Source organism: Saccopteryx bilineata, chromosome 6, assembly GCF_036850765.1.
Source record: "Saccopteryx bilineata isolate mSacBil1 chromosome 6, mSacBil1_pri_phased_curated, whole genome shotgun sequence".
NCBI classification, from domain to species: Eukaryota; Metazoa; Chordata; class Mammalia; order Chiroptera; family Emballonuridae; genus Saccopteryx; species Saccopteryx bilineata.
Window position 1 is genome coordinate 63080589 of NC_089495.1, and position 15636 is coordinate 63096224.

Sequence of the window (15636 nt, forward strand, 5' to 3'; positions counted from 1 at the left end):
GCCCACCAGGGGGCAATGCTCTGCCCATCTGGGGCGCCGCTCTGCCACAATCAGAGCCATTCTAGCACCTGAGGCAGAGGCCACAGAGCCATCCTCAGCGCCCGGGCAAACTTTGCTCCAATGGAGCCTCGGCTATGGGAGGGGAAGAGAGAGACAGAGAGGAAGGAGAGGAAAAGGGGTAAAGAAGCAGATGGGCGCTTCTCCTGTGTGCCCTGGCCAGGAATCGAACCCAGGACTCCCACAAGCCAGGCCAATGCTCTACCATTGAGCTAACCAGCCAGGGCCTAAAGGCTTTTTTTATGAGCTTATTACATCACTTCTTTCAAACTATTTCATTTTTTTTTCTTTTTTTTTTTTATTTTTTTTTCTTTTTTCTGAAGCTGGAAACAGGGAGAGACAGTCAGACAGACTCCCGCATGCGCCCGACCAGGATCCACCCGGCTCGCCCACCAGGGGCGACGCTCTGCCCACCAGGGGGCGATGCTCTGCCCATCCTGGGCGTGGCCATGTTGCAACCAGAGCCACTCTAGCGCCTGAGCCAGAGGCCACAGAGCCATGCCCAGCGCCCGGGCCATCTTTCAAACTATTTCATTCTTGAGGATTTACTGTATTAGTCTAAATTTCCTAAATGAAGAAATTAGAAAAAAAATGATGATGGACACTAAAAGTTTTGTGAAAATCAAAATACTAGGAGACAGTTTAAAAACTTTAAAATATAAATATAAAACAATGTTTTCTAAGTATAATATATAATGACCATAACTATTTTCTGTAACAAAAGGGACATCTGTATAAAAAATAAATGAAAGAAAAACAAAAATCATGAAATCATTAAAATATCCTTTTGAGCCTGACCTGTGGTGGCGCAGTGGATAAAGCATTGACCTGGAATGCTGAGGTGGCTGGTTCAAAACCCTGGGCTTGCCTGGTCAAGGCACATAGGGAGTTGATGCTTCCTGCTCCTCCCCCTGCTCTCTCTATCTCTTTCTCCTCTCTCTGTCTCTCTCTCTCTCTCTGTCCAATAAAATAAATCCTTTTGATATATACATAGAGACAAATGGATAGATTACAGTTTCATCTCATTTAAACATATTAAGGATAATAAACAGGAATAAAAAGTAACATGATTATCTATTTTTATCATGTGAAAGAAAAGATTGAATTATAATGATATTTTTAATTCCAGAACATATCAGCACTATCTGTTCATTATCTTAACATGAAATGTTTCATTTTTTGTGTGTAAAAAGGGTAGCAAAATCTTTGTATAGATGATGTATGTTCACCTTAACAGATACATGATTTTCTTTCTAGTGTTTGAAATGGTTTCATTTTTCAGAAACAAAAATTTTTATAAGGGTTGTAGAAAATGGCAGTTCAATTCAGGATTAATCTGTGAGTTGATAGAAAAATATTTTTTTCTTCATGACTACTTATGAGATAAAAATTGATAGTTATGGATAGATCCCTTTACTTTATGTTAAAAAGCAGTGTGACATGTCTTGACAGGCAAGAGACAGTTAAGATGATAGGTAATGCATTACTTGTTTCTGGAAAAAGAATGTAATTTAAAATGGTATGCTACTTTTCTCCTGACCTGAAAGGATTCAAAAAGCATTAGCAAGATTCTAAAGAGTGTTTTTGAAGCTCCAAAAAATATTTTTTATTGTCTACTTTTTGAAATATCTTTTAAAATACAGTTTTATGTATTGTGTGGTAGTCTCTTAATAACTTTACCATGTTCAGTTGTTCAAGAGAGTCTATATAGACATATTCTTTCCTTTGAGAAAATGTAATCTATGCCAAAAAATTAATATGAACAATGTGCAAATAATAGTCTTTTGTTTTATAATCTAGTTTCATATTGCCTATTATAACAATGCTTTAGAATATCTATATTTAAATTCCTACTTGCATTTAAATTTTATCCTACAGTTTTAAAATTAATTCCTTTTTAATCTAATTGTTTTTGTTTATAAAACAAATGATATTTGAAATCTGAGAAGGCAAGCATTACCATTACAATTTTTTAAAATAAAAGTAGTTATCTTCTAGTGTGTGCAAAATATTATAGTGTGAGTGTTAAAAGCACAATTCAGCTAATATATATTTATATAACCTTAAGGAAGGGACAGAAATGATATTCAATTAATCAAAACATTGCTAAGAAAGTTCTAGCCTTAAGACTTTGACTGATATGATGAAAAGGTGGGGAGAAATATTCAGAAGATAAAGCAGGCAGAGTGTGGCTGTGCTGTGAATAGGTCATGGTGATACCAAGACATGGTGTTCTTGGGCATGGTGGTAAAAAGATGTTTGAATCAAAGTCCTTTCTCATACAGACTATGATCAACACAGGCTTCTCAAATACTTTGGGTAACTTTTATATAAGCTAGAGTAAACACTCACTCATACTTATACACACACATACACTCTTACATAGGCACACTTCATTTCGTACATCTATCACCCTAAAGCAGTGGTAGGATTCAAATAATTCACAACCAGTTCTCTACCCTAAGGACTTTTAAGTATAAAAAAAAATATACTGGAAGATAGTTTATTATTTCATACATTTAATAATAACAATTAAAGAGGTACACAAAACTAGATTATGTAATAAAAATATTAAATAATATCTGACAAAAAATAATAAGACTGTTATTTAACATATTTCCAATGACAACTTGTAAGCTCCTGATTGTTTGGCACTTTTTCTCTTTACATTATATATTTGTTTATTGAAATAACAAATGCGGGGAAATTAAAATGTAGTATTTCATCAAAAGTATAATGAGTTTTATGAAATTAATAAATAAATATTTACAAGCATGGTTCCATTAATTTTTTTTCACCTATGGATGGAATGAACATTACTACAGGTAATTACTACAGGTACTTAGAATACACTGTTGCACAGATTAATGTTAAAAAAAAATAAGGAAAGTAAATTTGTGATATCCACACTGGTCAGCTACCCAAGCACCCACCTTAGAGAGAACCCTGATTACAAGACCCATTTAACAACCAGTTCACCAAATTCAACAAAAAATTATCACTTCTGCCGAAAGAGTGCAAACCAGCTGAATTCCACCATTGCCCTGTGGCCTGCTGAAGAACGTTCATGTGTTGATATTCTGAATATCAATGGGCAGTATAAATAATTGAATACTGACCTCAGTGCTGTTGAGCAGGACTTCAAAGCACACCTCGTTAATGGCAGGACAGGTCTTTCAGTTAACACTGCTGTCCCCCACCACTTACCATTTGTATAAAAGACGCTGTAATTATAATTTTTGAAAAACAAAAAGAACCTTTATTCATGTATATCTAAGATACAGTCTTCACAAAGGACAAAATCTTGACATATAGCTGTAATCTTTAGATTTGTAAGAGAAATTATGAAAATAAATTGTCTCTTCAAGTGAATTCTTTATTGCGAATAATAATGTAGTGGCAGAGTTATTTGAGGATATGTAAATTTTCAAAATACCTTATCAAATGCAGATTTGCATCTCAACATCTAAACAGATTACATTCTCACATCTTTCCAAGAGAGAATTTATAATCATTTAGAAATCTGTTTTGCAGCAACCTGTCAGCCCAAATAACAAATCCTCAGTTCATACAACTCTCCCCAAAACAGCATAGCCTAAATTTTTTAAGGCAGAATAATTGAGAGAGCTAACATTCATTTGTTTATCAGGCATAAACCTTTCTAAGTCAAGCATTGTGATTGTTTATTGGACACAAAAATTGTAAAGCATAGCTCCGGCTCTTAGAAAGAAGCTCAGATCATACCTGTCATAAATACCATGCTTCAGTGTAAAGAGGTCACTATATTTTTTAAGTTTGTTCAAAAATCCAGCCTAGTACGTAACAGCTTAATATATTTCAAAGAAAAACTTTAGGTTGAAACAAACTTTTATTGTTACAACTTCTAAATTATAATTTAAAAAATCTGTGCAAACTAACATTTGATTATATTTTTATCCAAGATATTCAAATTTGGAGAAGAATAATTGATACAGGTTGGGCTTTGGAGTTGGCCAAAATAACATCAATTTTTCTTGTATGTTAAATTATTCAAAGTATGTTTCATTCATTAAATTACTTGTACTCTGTTCAGACTGAGAAATTTTCTATACCTTGATAAAAAGTTGAGCCAAATTGACATGCGCATAGATTAGTGTTGCCACAAAATCACTGAGAAAAAATCATGCATTATGTCTTAGATCTAGAACATCTTTAACATTTTTGATTCTGCTTTTGTAATGTGCATAAAAAAGGGATGACCATTTGAGTTCAAAATATTCCCTTTATTGCAATGCATAATACTAAATTGAAATTGTCTTTTTCATATTCTAAATAAAATCAATAAGTTCATGTTTTATGTACTGTATATCATAGAGATATGGAGAAACTACTATTCAGTTCACTTATAAATAGACATAATTTCAGCATTTGAATATAGTGGCACAGAAAATCAAAAAATGACAAGAGCACCACAGACATATCTTAAATAAACAAAGCTGTGGAAGGTATAGATTTTTTAGAATTAAGGTTACATTGTGTATTAAAAATTATGGCAAACATAAAATTTCTCAAATGCAGCCATTGCGAGAGAAGCTTGTAGTTAATATTTTTGGAAGATGTATCAGCATGGAAATAAAATATTGCTGGGATGAGTGAGGTTCCAGATTATTTTATTTTTATTTAACAACCTTGAATAAATATCCTGGTTTTCACCTCTTGTTTTGGCATAATTTTAATAATCATGACTTTTATTCTCAATTTGGCCTGAAATGAATGGTAAAATATATGACCACCTATATGTAATAAACTATTCAGAACAGAATTAAGAGAAAACAAGCAGAAACATTGGTTTACCTTTGTTCATTCTCTAATGAATCCTGTGAAGAAGATTGATGCCAGATTTGTTTCTTTTAATATATAAACTTCAAATAATTTATAATAAATTTCTAGGAAATAATAGTGAAAGGGCTTTTCTTCCTTTTTAACATGCCCATGTAGTTAATATAAATTAAACATGTTATTAAATTAAACATTTTTAAATCTAAACCGTATACATAATAATTTATTATAGTTTACTATGAAGTAGGTACATATTGTTTTTGAAATTATTTAAATAAATTTTACAAATGATAATGCGTTTAAGATAGAAACCCAGATAGTTTAAGTGTAATAGAAAATAATACAGCTTCTAAATGCCAATAATAATATAGTAGTATTTGAACCTAGAAACCTGACTTCAGAGACTGTGTGACTGGTCACTATGTCATAAAATAACAACTGACTATATTTACAAATTATTCTTATATAGACTCCACAACAGAGAGAATAATGATCCTCTAAACATGTCCACAATAATTTCTGTATCTACCTCACATGGCCAAAGGGACAATGCAGATGTGATTAACAACTACGTTAAGGATCTTGAGATGAGGAGGTTATTCTGAGCTACATGGGTAGTAATCACGGCTCCCTCTAAAAGGGAAGAAGAAGGATAAGAGGGAGATGGAAATGTGACTACTGAAGATAAGCTGAAAAAGAAGACAGAGAGAGAGAAGATAATTTGAAATTGAAATTATGAAGTTGTTTTGCTGCTAATTTTGTAGTGATAGTATTTTCATTAACTTATTTTTTTACTATTTTGGGGAGTACATTTTGGTAAACCAAAAATTCTGTTTCATGAGCACTACTTTTCAAATAATATAAATTATTTTTTAAAATGGAGATCTATTTCTATTGGGTTTTTTATTCAGAGGATGTTTTTTATTCAGAGGTAATTAGAACTAAGTATATAATTATTATTGTGAAGTATGATGAGACAATATTTAACCACACTAAAATTTTAAAATTGTGGTTTTAAAACTCTGGTTCTTTCTAAAAATTATTGCACATTCTTTCTTATAGATTTTGCAATTAATAAACAAACTACAATTATCTCTTCTTTCCCTAGCTCCTAAAGTATGATCATGAAAATGATTTTAAAATTCATGTACAGTTTCAAAACTTTGTACCCAAAGTTTAATATCTACAGATAGTTACAGATAGGCAGAATGATTTATCTGATTAAAATTTCAATTATTTCAGGATGTATCACTAAAGAATATTGTCAAAATAAATGCTAATCTTAAAAAAAGTCTAGTGATGTGTTCATTTGAAATACAATATGATTATGTATATATGTATATGCTTATTTAAATATTTAATATTAATATATATACATCTTTATATAACACATCTGTATAGGTATATGTGCAAATATTTATGTGTATGTACTTACCCACAAAGGTATATGTATACCACATATACATATGCATATGTACACCAATATAGTTTATACTTATTAAAATATTAAGGGTGTTTTCCATTGTTATATTATTTCTTTCTGTTGTCTAAATAACTTTTAAAGATATGAGTTATTTATATTTTAAAAAATAATTACTTTTTATTTTTTAGCTTTCAAACAGACTAGTATCAGAATTTAGGGTACCTGGTAAAGAGATATGTAGATAAATGAAAATGTCTCTTAGTAATTTTTAGATTGTAAATTGTTTTTAACGTGCATTTCCATAAGATTCCTCTCAATGACCTCTATGGGGGGCCTTATTAATAATGTGGAAAATCTTCTGTTTCTCAGATCTCATGTACTCTCTGAGGCAACACAGTTTACAATCTCTGGCCTCTGGGTCCTACACATATGGTACCACATTCTGCAAGATTTCTGTAAACCACATTTCAAAAAACAGCTAAAGAACTGTGAGTTTATTTAGTTTTGAATTAAGGAACAATGAAAGACAATGATGTTAGCCGAAATATTAACAATTGGCATGAAAAGTGTCTGTGACATCTCTAACTCAAATTGATGGTAGTGTGGATAACAAAAAAATATTTAAAAGTTAGAGATTCTCATAATTAAATCAAAGAGGAAATTAACTTTTTTGTTCTGAAATAAAGGTGATAATTGGCAAATGTGGATGTCAGATTTTATTGTATATTGTGAGGAACAAGTTCAGTAGTAAAGTACAATTAATTTTGCCAATGACAATTACTAAAAAGAGCAGTGCAAGCATAAACAAAGAAGCTAATGATACAAAGACTTGAAAAGGTCGGTGTCTCAAAGATTAGGTAAATCAAATTTGTAAAGTATGACTTCCCCACTAGCATTGGTGAAAAGTGTAGAAGACACCAATTAGCATTAAATGTTAAAGATGAGTCTGAAAGTTCTTATAAAGGAGATGGTGTTGTGTGCATGCAATAGGCAGAATGGTTCCCTAAAAATGTTCACACCCTTATCCCTGAAACCTGAGAATAGACTACATTATATGACAAAAGTGACTTGGCAGAAGTTTAAGGTTATAGAAAGCAAGAGTGTTGTGGGTTTTCCATGTGGGCTCAAACTAATCACAAGCACAGAAAACTTTCTCTAGTTAGAGGCAGAAGTGGAGGTCAGGGAGATTTCAAGGACCAGAAAGAAACATTCAAGAGCAGAGATTATCCTTGACCTCCAGCTGACAACCAGCAACATAATGGGAACTTTAGTAATACTCCCTCAAGAAACTGGATTTTGCTAACAATCTGAGTGAACTGGGAATCAGATTGTTACAGACTCCTGATAAAAGCCCAGCCTGCTAGCATTGACACTTGTTTCAGTCTTTATCCTAATAAAACTTTGAGCAGAGAAACCAGTGGAGCTAATAAGCCACCCAAGAAGCACTTTGGATTTACAGAACTGCAAGGTAATAAATATGATGTCTTGTCTAAGTCTCTAAGTATGTGTTAATTTGTTACAGCAATAATAGCAAACTATGCAGTATAATTTGATAGAAAGTAATAGAGTCCATATCCCAAAAGAACAACATATTAAAACTGGAAAGGGTGGTGAGGTTGCCGGCTTGAGCGCGGGCACATTTGGGTTGAGTGCCAACTCATTAGCTTAAGCTCAGGGTTACTGGGTTGAGAGTGGAATCATAGACATGACCCCATGGTTGCTGGCTTGAGCCCAAAGTTTGCTGGCTTGAAGCCCAAGGTCGCTGACTTGAGCCCAAGGTTGCTAGCTTGAGCCAGGGGTCACTGGCTCAGCTGGAGCCCACCCCCCATCCCAGTCAAGGCACAGATGAAAAAGCAATCACTAAACAACTAAGGAGCTGCAACAAAGAATTGATGCTTCTCATCTCTCTCCCTTCCTGTCTGTTTGTCCCTCTGTCTGACTCAGTCTCTGTCAAAAAAAAAATTAGAAAGGGTGGTGTGAGAGTGTAAAATTTGTGTGTGTGTGCATTGTACAAATAAGATGTGAATCAGTGTTCATTATCAGGGTGTTTGATTACTGAAAAAATAATAATGAAGAAAGTAAAATTAATGATGTTCAAAAGTTTGGGTAATTACATTTATGAAGCTTATGAAACTGACTTTTGATGAGTAGTGATCCTAAAAGATAGGGTGCTATATTATTGATGGACAGAAATAAAACAAAAGTCTTCATATGAACAAACATCTGCAATTGTTTTTAAGTCTCAGGTACTACTAGACCATAGTGAATTATATGAGCAAGTCAGAACTGCTGTTTTTCACACAGAAATGACAAGCATGTGTTTGAATAATGCTGAAATGTAAAAATGACATTCTGGAAGAAAAAAAAGTAAGCCATCTTTGCTCTTTACTATAGTTTTTAGCACACACTAATCTAACATACTACTTCTTTAATTACATTTAAAATTTAATATATACTTGTATTCAATATATATATCAATAGCATTTTAACTATAATTATAGATGAGCTAGTATTCAACTAAATTGTTTAATTTTGTGTCAATTATTTAATGAGTTTTGTTGATCTTGAAATACTTCTTCTAATACTCTGTTTGATTTTTGTACTTGTATCCTCCATTGATGTCAAACCTCTTTCACTCATATACCAACTTTTACAGTAATGACTTAGTCAAACTGTTCTCTGCTGATAACTATAACCACTATTAATATCAATTTTAATCATTTCCTTTTTAAATTTTTATATCTTTTTTAAAAAGCTCATTACTTGCACTATGCCTAAAACTATATAAGATATTCTACTCACTTTGTATTCACTCTCACCACACTCATGCCATCACTACTATTTTGAGTAGATTATATAAGTAACTAATTAGTCATTCTAAATTTTACAAACCACACAACTTCTCATCTTCACAACTCCATCCTTCCTGCTACTCTGGTCAGAAATTGTGGACTCATCCTTGACTCTTTTGTATTTCTCATGTATCACATCTCAATTCTTGTTGGCTTTGATTACAAAATATATACAGATAATGACCAACTCTCCTTATCTCTATGGATACCCATCAAGCCACCAACATTTCTCTTCTGGATTTCTGAAACTGCCATTCACTACTCTCTCTGTGTCTGCCCTCACCCTTATAGAGTCTATTCATTTTGAATGACTAAATAGATCAAAGTATTTCCTCTAGTGAAAACCTACCCATGACTCCAGTACTTATATTATCCTTCATTATAAAAGCCATTGTAATAAAATAATTTAAAAAGCCTATCTGATCTGACATTTTTAAACCTGTTTTTTAGAATTTTACCCTTCTTCATTGAGCCCCAATTAATCTCCTCTCCTGACTGAGGCTTGAACATTTGCAGTTCTTTATACTTGCTTTTCTAATTTTTGAGAAGCATGCCCTTAATGGTTTCTCAGTTCACATCCTCATTCATTTTAGATTTTTACCACATCATATTCTCAATGAAATCATCTGTAGTTCTCTGAGCAAGCACACTCATTTTTACATTTATTTCTGAAAACTTGTCTTACTATTCTGTTTTTATTCCCTGAGTATCACATATTACCATAAAATATAGTATATATTTATTAAGTGACTATTGCTCATGAATAAATTGCTAGTTCTATAGCAGAGAAAAAAATTTTTGTTTAATTCACTTCTACACATACCCACACACTCACAAACATACATGAAATAAAAAATAAATATTACATAGCTAATAAAAGTAAAATAAAGCAACTCTAATCTCTATATGTATAAATGTGGAATACAAGAAATATATCACAAGTGAGAAAATTTTAGAAAGATGTACTTATCTTCTACTATTTGAGTAAATAATCTCATGAATAAATTAGTTTCTTTGAGACTATCTCTGGATACTAGCAGAATAAACGATAACAGGGAGAGACACAGGGACTCTGGATGAATGGAATTAGAAAACTTCCTGATTGTGCTTTCAATCAGCATTTTATTTATTTGTATGAGATGTATTTTATTTAATTTACTTATTTATTTTTTTACAGATACAGACAGAGAGTCAGAGAGACGGATAGATAGGGACAGACAGACAGGAACGAAGAGAGATGAGAAGCATCAATCATCAGTTTTTTATTGCGACACCTTAGTTGTTCATTGATTGCATTCTCATATGTGCCTTGACCGTGGGCCTTCAGCAGACTGAGTAACCCCTTGCTTGAGCCACCGACCTTGGGTCCAAGCTGGTGAACTTTGCTCAAACCAGATGAGCCCACGCTCAAGCTGGCGACCTAGGAGTCTCTAACCTGGGTCCTCTGCATCCCACATCGATGCTCTATCCACTGCGCCACCGCCTGATCAGGCTATAAGATGTATTTTATATGCCCACAAATAAATACATTATTCAGAATAATAAAACTAATAACACTCTACTATTAATATATTGAATATGGCAAAACACAAATAAATCTGTAAAAGTGTCAAGCAGTACACATTTATTATCTATTATATTTAAAAGTTGAGGTAGTCAATTCAAGGAAATCATAAGGATGTATATTATGTTTCTATATTGTTGTCAAATAAGTTTGTAAAATGTGATTTTTATGTTTGCTAGCTTACAGTTTGCATTGGGGGTTGGGCAGTGCCAAGTAATTGTGGTCTCTGAAATTGCAAGTTACCTTTCTGCTTGGGAAGGGCTACTGTTGCTAAATTTTGCTGGAGGAGAGGTTTTCATGCCAGAAAGTTTTCAAAAGAGCAGAGAAGAAGAAGAGGCAAAGAAAGAAGCCATGTCTGCAGAGTGAGAGAAGAGGGAATGCAGAGTGCTGAAGAAGAAGCCATGTACAGAGAAAAAGAAGGTGTACAGATGGGGAACCAGATCTGAGGAGCTTTTGCGAGCTTTACTGAGACTGGTGGGGCCTTTGATTCTAAGAGGAACTGGAGAAGATTCTCCTGTTTTGGAACCTAGCTTTGGGAGCCCTGTGTCTTTGCTCTTCGGCCTGTGTGAGACTTTAATAAGGAATGGCCCACCATATTTTGGCTCCACTGTTTCTTTACCATCTGTCCAAATTCAATGAGAACCTGCAAGGCCACAATGACTGTGACTATTGGCCATACATATATCAATAGTGAAAACAGACCAGTTGAAGAGACAAGATATATATTTTTTGAAAATTGAACTAAATGAGTCACATGAATTTAGAATTTTCATATAGATATATCTTCTGTGAATTGTTTACAAATAGGTCAGGATTATATGAAATATGAATTTTAACTTTAGTGTTCAAAGTATTCATAATCTAAATGGAATGCGAGAGTATACAGCCGTGACCATCTTCAAAAGCACAAGAATTTTGCATAATTGTTATCCAGGTACATGTTGACTGAACTAATTATGACAAGCGTGTTGGTCAAATAAGTTTGTAAATATGATGTATTTGTTTGCTCACTTATAGTTTGCATTGGGTGTAGGGGACAGGCTGTAAGCAGGCAGGGTCATTATACCCTAAGGCTTAGTTTTAATACTAAGCCTTTCCTCATCATTGACTGTTGCATGATATGGGGAATCCCATTTGCCTCAGATAAGTGACTTTGTATCAGAGACTTCCTTGTTTGTTTATTGGATTAAAGGTTTTGATTTCTACACTATAAAATGGGACAGAGGAGCCCATGTTGGAGGAGAGCAGAGAAAGGCCATGTGGAAGAGGCCAGGAGAAGCAGCCAAGATGGCAGAGTGCTGAAGGAGAAGCCAGTTTGTGCAGAGAGAAGGAGGTAGGGAACTGAGGTGAATAAGGCTGGTGAGGTAGAAACCTGTGATTCTAGGAAACTCGAATAAGTCAGTGACTTTGGAAGCCCTGAATGGAAAGGGAAGTATTTTCCCACTGTGCGTATTTCTTGCCCGCCAGGTGCAAGCTAGGAGAAAGATGATGGCCCACCAGTTCTTGGCTCCATTGTTTCATTACTGTCTGTCAGAATCAAATGCGAACCTGCATGGGCCAGGCAGCTGTGATGGTGGCCGTGGCTACTGGCTTTACAGAAGCATTAAGACTTATTTATGAAAACAGAGCAGTAAGGTTAAAACAGAGTATCTAAAATCCCTTGAACTGAATAATTACTGCATTGAGAGCTGAACATGGGCCAGTTATAAGACCAGGCTGTCTGATCAGCAAACTTCCTATAGAGTGTCTCATAAATTGAGGATCATACATTAGGCTTTATAATTATCAATCTAGGTAAGGATGAGTGTGCTAGGGATAAAAATTCCTGTTCCTCACAGCTCTAAGAAGGCTGCAGTATTTAGAATGGATAGTAAAAAAAGAAATGCCACTAACACTGCTGGGTTTTGGTCAGTATCAAAAATTGTACCATTTTTTTGTAGAATAAGCTCATTAAGACCCAAATTGAAGGTAAGGGAGGGCCTGTCATATATAGAAGAAAACAAGTCCTGGAAGCACAGTGCATCACCCACAGTCTGATTAAAGATGATGTCTATATCCACCTAGTATTGATACTTCATTTGGTGGACATATTAGCTGGGTGGTGTTGGAAAGAGTAGTCAAGTATGGAAATGTATTTCTAGATCTCATAGAGAAGTACTAATTTTCTTGGGTGCTAAGTTATAAAATCTAGACTGTTCAGATTTAAATTTAAGCATGGCCCTCGCCGGATAGCTCAGTTGGTTAGAGCATTGTCCATAAGCACAGAGGTTTCTGGTTTGATCTGCGGTCAGAGCACATACAGAAACAGATCAATGTTCCTCTCTCTCTCTCTCTCTCTCTATCTATCTCTCTCTCTCTCTTTCTCGCTCTCATTCCTCTCTCTCTAACATCAATAAATTAAAAATATATTAATTTTTAAATAAAATTAAGTATAAAGAAGGGAAAAAAATAGAAGGTGCATTTTATCTTCTGAAACCTTCCAGTCTTTTCTGGTTATCATGGTGTGAGGAACCAGAAGCAGTAATCTGGCGACTCACTCTGTGAGGCCATGTGGGAAGTCCTGTAAGGAAAGCAGCATAAACACCAGAAGTTTCGGAGATGGTGGAGTGGCAGAGCAGCTTGAAAAACTAAGACCTGCAAAAGGGCTAATACTTTTCTAGCACTGTCAGACTTATTTAAACTCTACACTGTATGTGTCCTGGGGGGACCAACAGCACTGTGATAAAGTCAGGGCCATGAATAACCCCCACATAGACTTCAAGGCACTGAAGAAACTCAACAAGAATAAGAAACTGATCAAGAAGCTGACCAGGAAGTATGATGCCTTTCTGGCTTCAGAGTCTCTGATCAAGCAGATCTCACAAATTCTGGGCCAAGGCTTGAAAATGGCTGGAATATTTTCTTCTTTGCTGAGTTCCAATGAGAACATGAAGAAGGTGTTGTGTTTGGCAATGGCTGTTGGCCATGTGAATATAACAGATGATAAACTCGTGTACAACATTCACTTATCTGTTAATATCCTGGTGTCATTGCTCAAACATTTTGGCAGAATGTCTGGGCTTTATACATCAAGAAAGCCATGGCCAAACCCCAGTGCCTGTACTAAGGCACAGCTTAATAAACCATACTGCCACTACACATAAAAATGAATAAATAAATACCTTCCAATTCCATGCTCTTGACACCTGGGTAGAGTTGGAATAATTGTGTATAATTTACAAATAGGTCCTGTTAATATCCTCTTCACAGATGCTGCCATAGTTGACAAATAGGAAAGATTTTGTTGTTGTGGTAATACCATGACTGTAATGTTTTTGAACTTATATAAATCCATCAACCAATGGTAGAAATGATGAATACATGTACAGATTCACTGCAGACATTTTTAAAATTACAATGATCTTTGTTTGACAGTACAGGTGAGACAGATATAGAGATGAATAGAGTGTGAGAGCTGGAGTTTGACAACAAGTTATATATATATCGTATAACTATATATTTAGTCATTAATAGCTTGGTGGCCAGTGGTCTCATCATAGAGCTAAAGCCATTATTAATGATGATCCATGAGTTTATGTAAACATGTATTTTAGTTTGTCTTAAGATGGGATATTTTAAGATGGCATATCCAAGAGCCACATCTGGATTTCAGCTCATGATGAATAATATCTAGTGCCATGTGCAACCAGATACTAATTATCATTACAGTAAATTGGTGTAACTTTCTACTAGATATTCCAAATTGGAAATGGGTTTTTTTTTTAGTGAATTATGCTTTCTTAATAGGTAACAAATTTCATAGGCAAGGTTCTTTTGTACTAGTAGTTTAGATTTAGATAATAAAGAAAGGTACTTGTTCTGCAACTTGTGAGGGTGCTGTTACCTCTTCCCGATATTGACCAAGGCCATAAGAACCTGGGTTGGCCCTTAGTAGGATGTGCCATTTTCACTTCACTGTAGAGGACATTAAAGCATCAGGGCCCAGCTATTTTTAATCACTGTTGTGTGAGCAATTTTCTCAGTGGGAGTCAACATCATAACATCGTCAGTACAAAGGAACATTTCAATACTTACCTGTAGTTCATATTGTGTTAAATTATGATTGATCCACTGATGAAATATGGTGGAATAATTCAAATAACTTTGTGAAAAGAATGCTCAGATATATTGCAGGCTTTATCACATGGAAATTAATTGATCCTGATCATTTTCTGGAAGAACATACACAAAAAATGTTGGCAATTCTAAGGCTTCATACCAGGTACCATAATGGTAGCAGTTTGTTCAGTCCTAGGGATGATATCAACTCTTGGTCATACAGCTGGAGTTATTTTCTTCTTTCAACTTTGATATTCCATAGAATTGGTCCAAGTATCAGTGATGTCCACTGTTAGTGGAATAGTTTCACATAGGATGCCTGCCTGTATTAAATCTTTTATGAGACGACCAAGTACTTTTTCTTCTCTTATGTTAAGTATGCAATCTTTATAAGTTTTCTAAGTGTGGTGGGTACCTGGCAATGCACTATAAATATAGTTATAAAACCTGTCAGCAGGAGTTAACAAAGTGTGTTCAAATAGCAGGAAAGCTGCTTGCACTGGGCCTACATGCCATCAAGAACAGTCCATTCAAAAGGTCCAGAACCCCCAACTAATTGTAGTCACTATTTTTGACCAAAAATAATGCCATTTTGTAATGCTGAAAGGGGAATTTATTTATCAAGATATTACCAACCCCTGGGAATAGTAGATATCTGAGCTCCCAGACAAGCAATCTCAGAAATGCCTGGCAAACTCCAATCTCTATTTCTTTTTATTTTTTGGTGTATATAAGTTGGAGAATGAAGTTTTCAATCTGGTTTGTAGCAACTGGGAAACAGACTTTTTCCCTATCTTCATTTTATTTGAATGGACTTGTTGTGT

The 15636-nt window shown here is 34.5% G+C and overlaps 1 pseudogene; it reads left to right on the top strand.

Moving 5' to 3' along the window:
- Positions 1-11584: 11584 nt before the first annotated feature.
- On the top strand, positions 11585-13820 carry LOC136309304 (large ribosomal subunit protein uL1 pseudogene; annotated as a pseudogene).
- The last annotated feature ends 1816 nt before the right edge of the window (positions 13821-15636 follow it).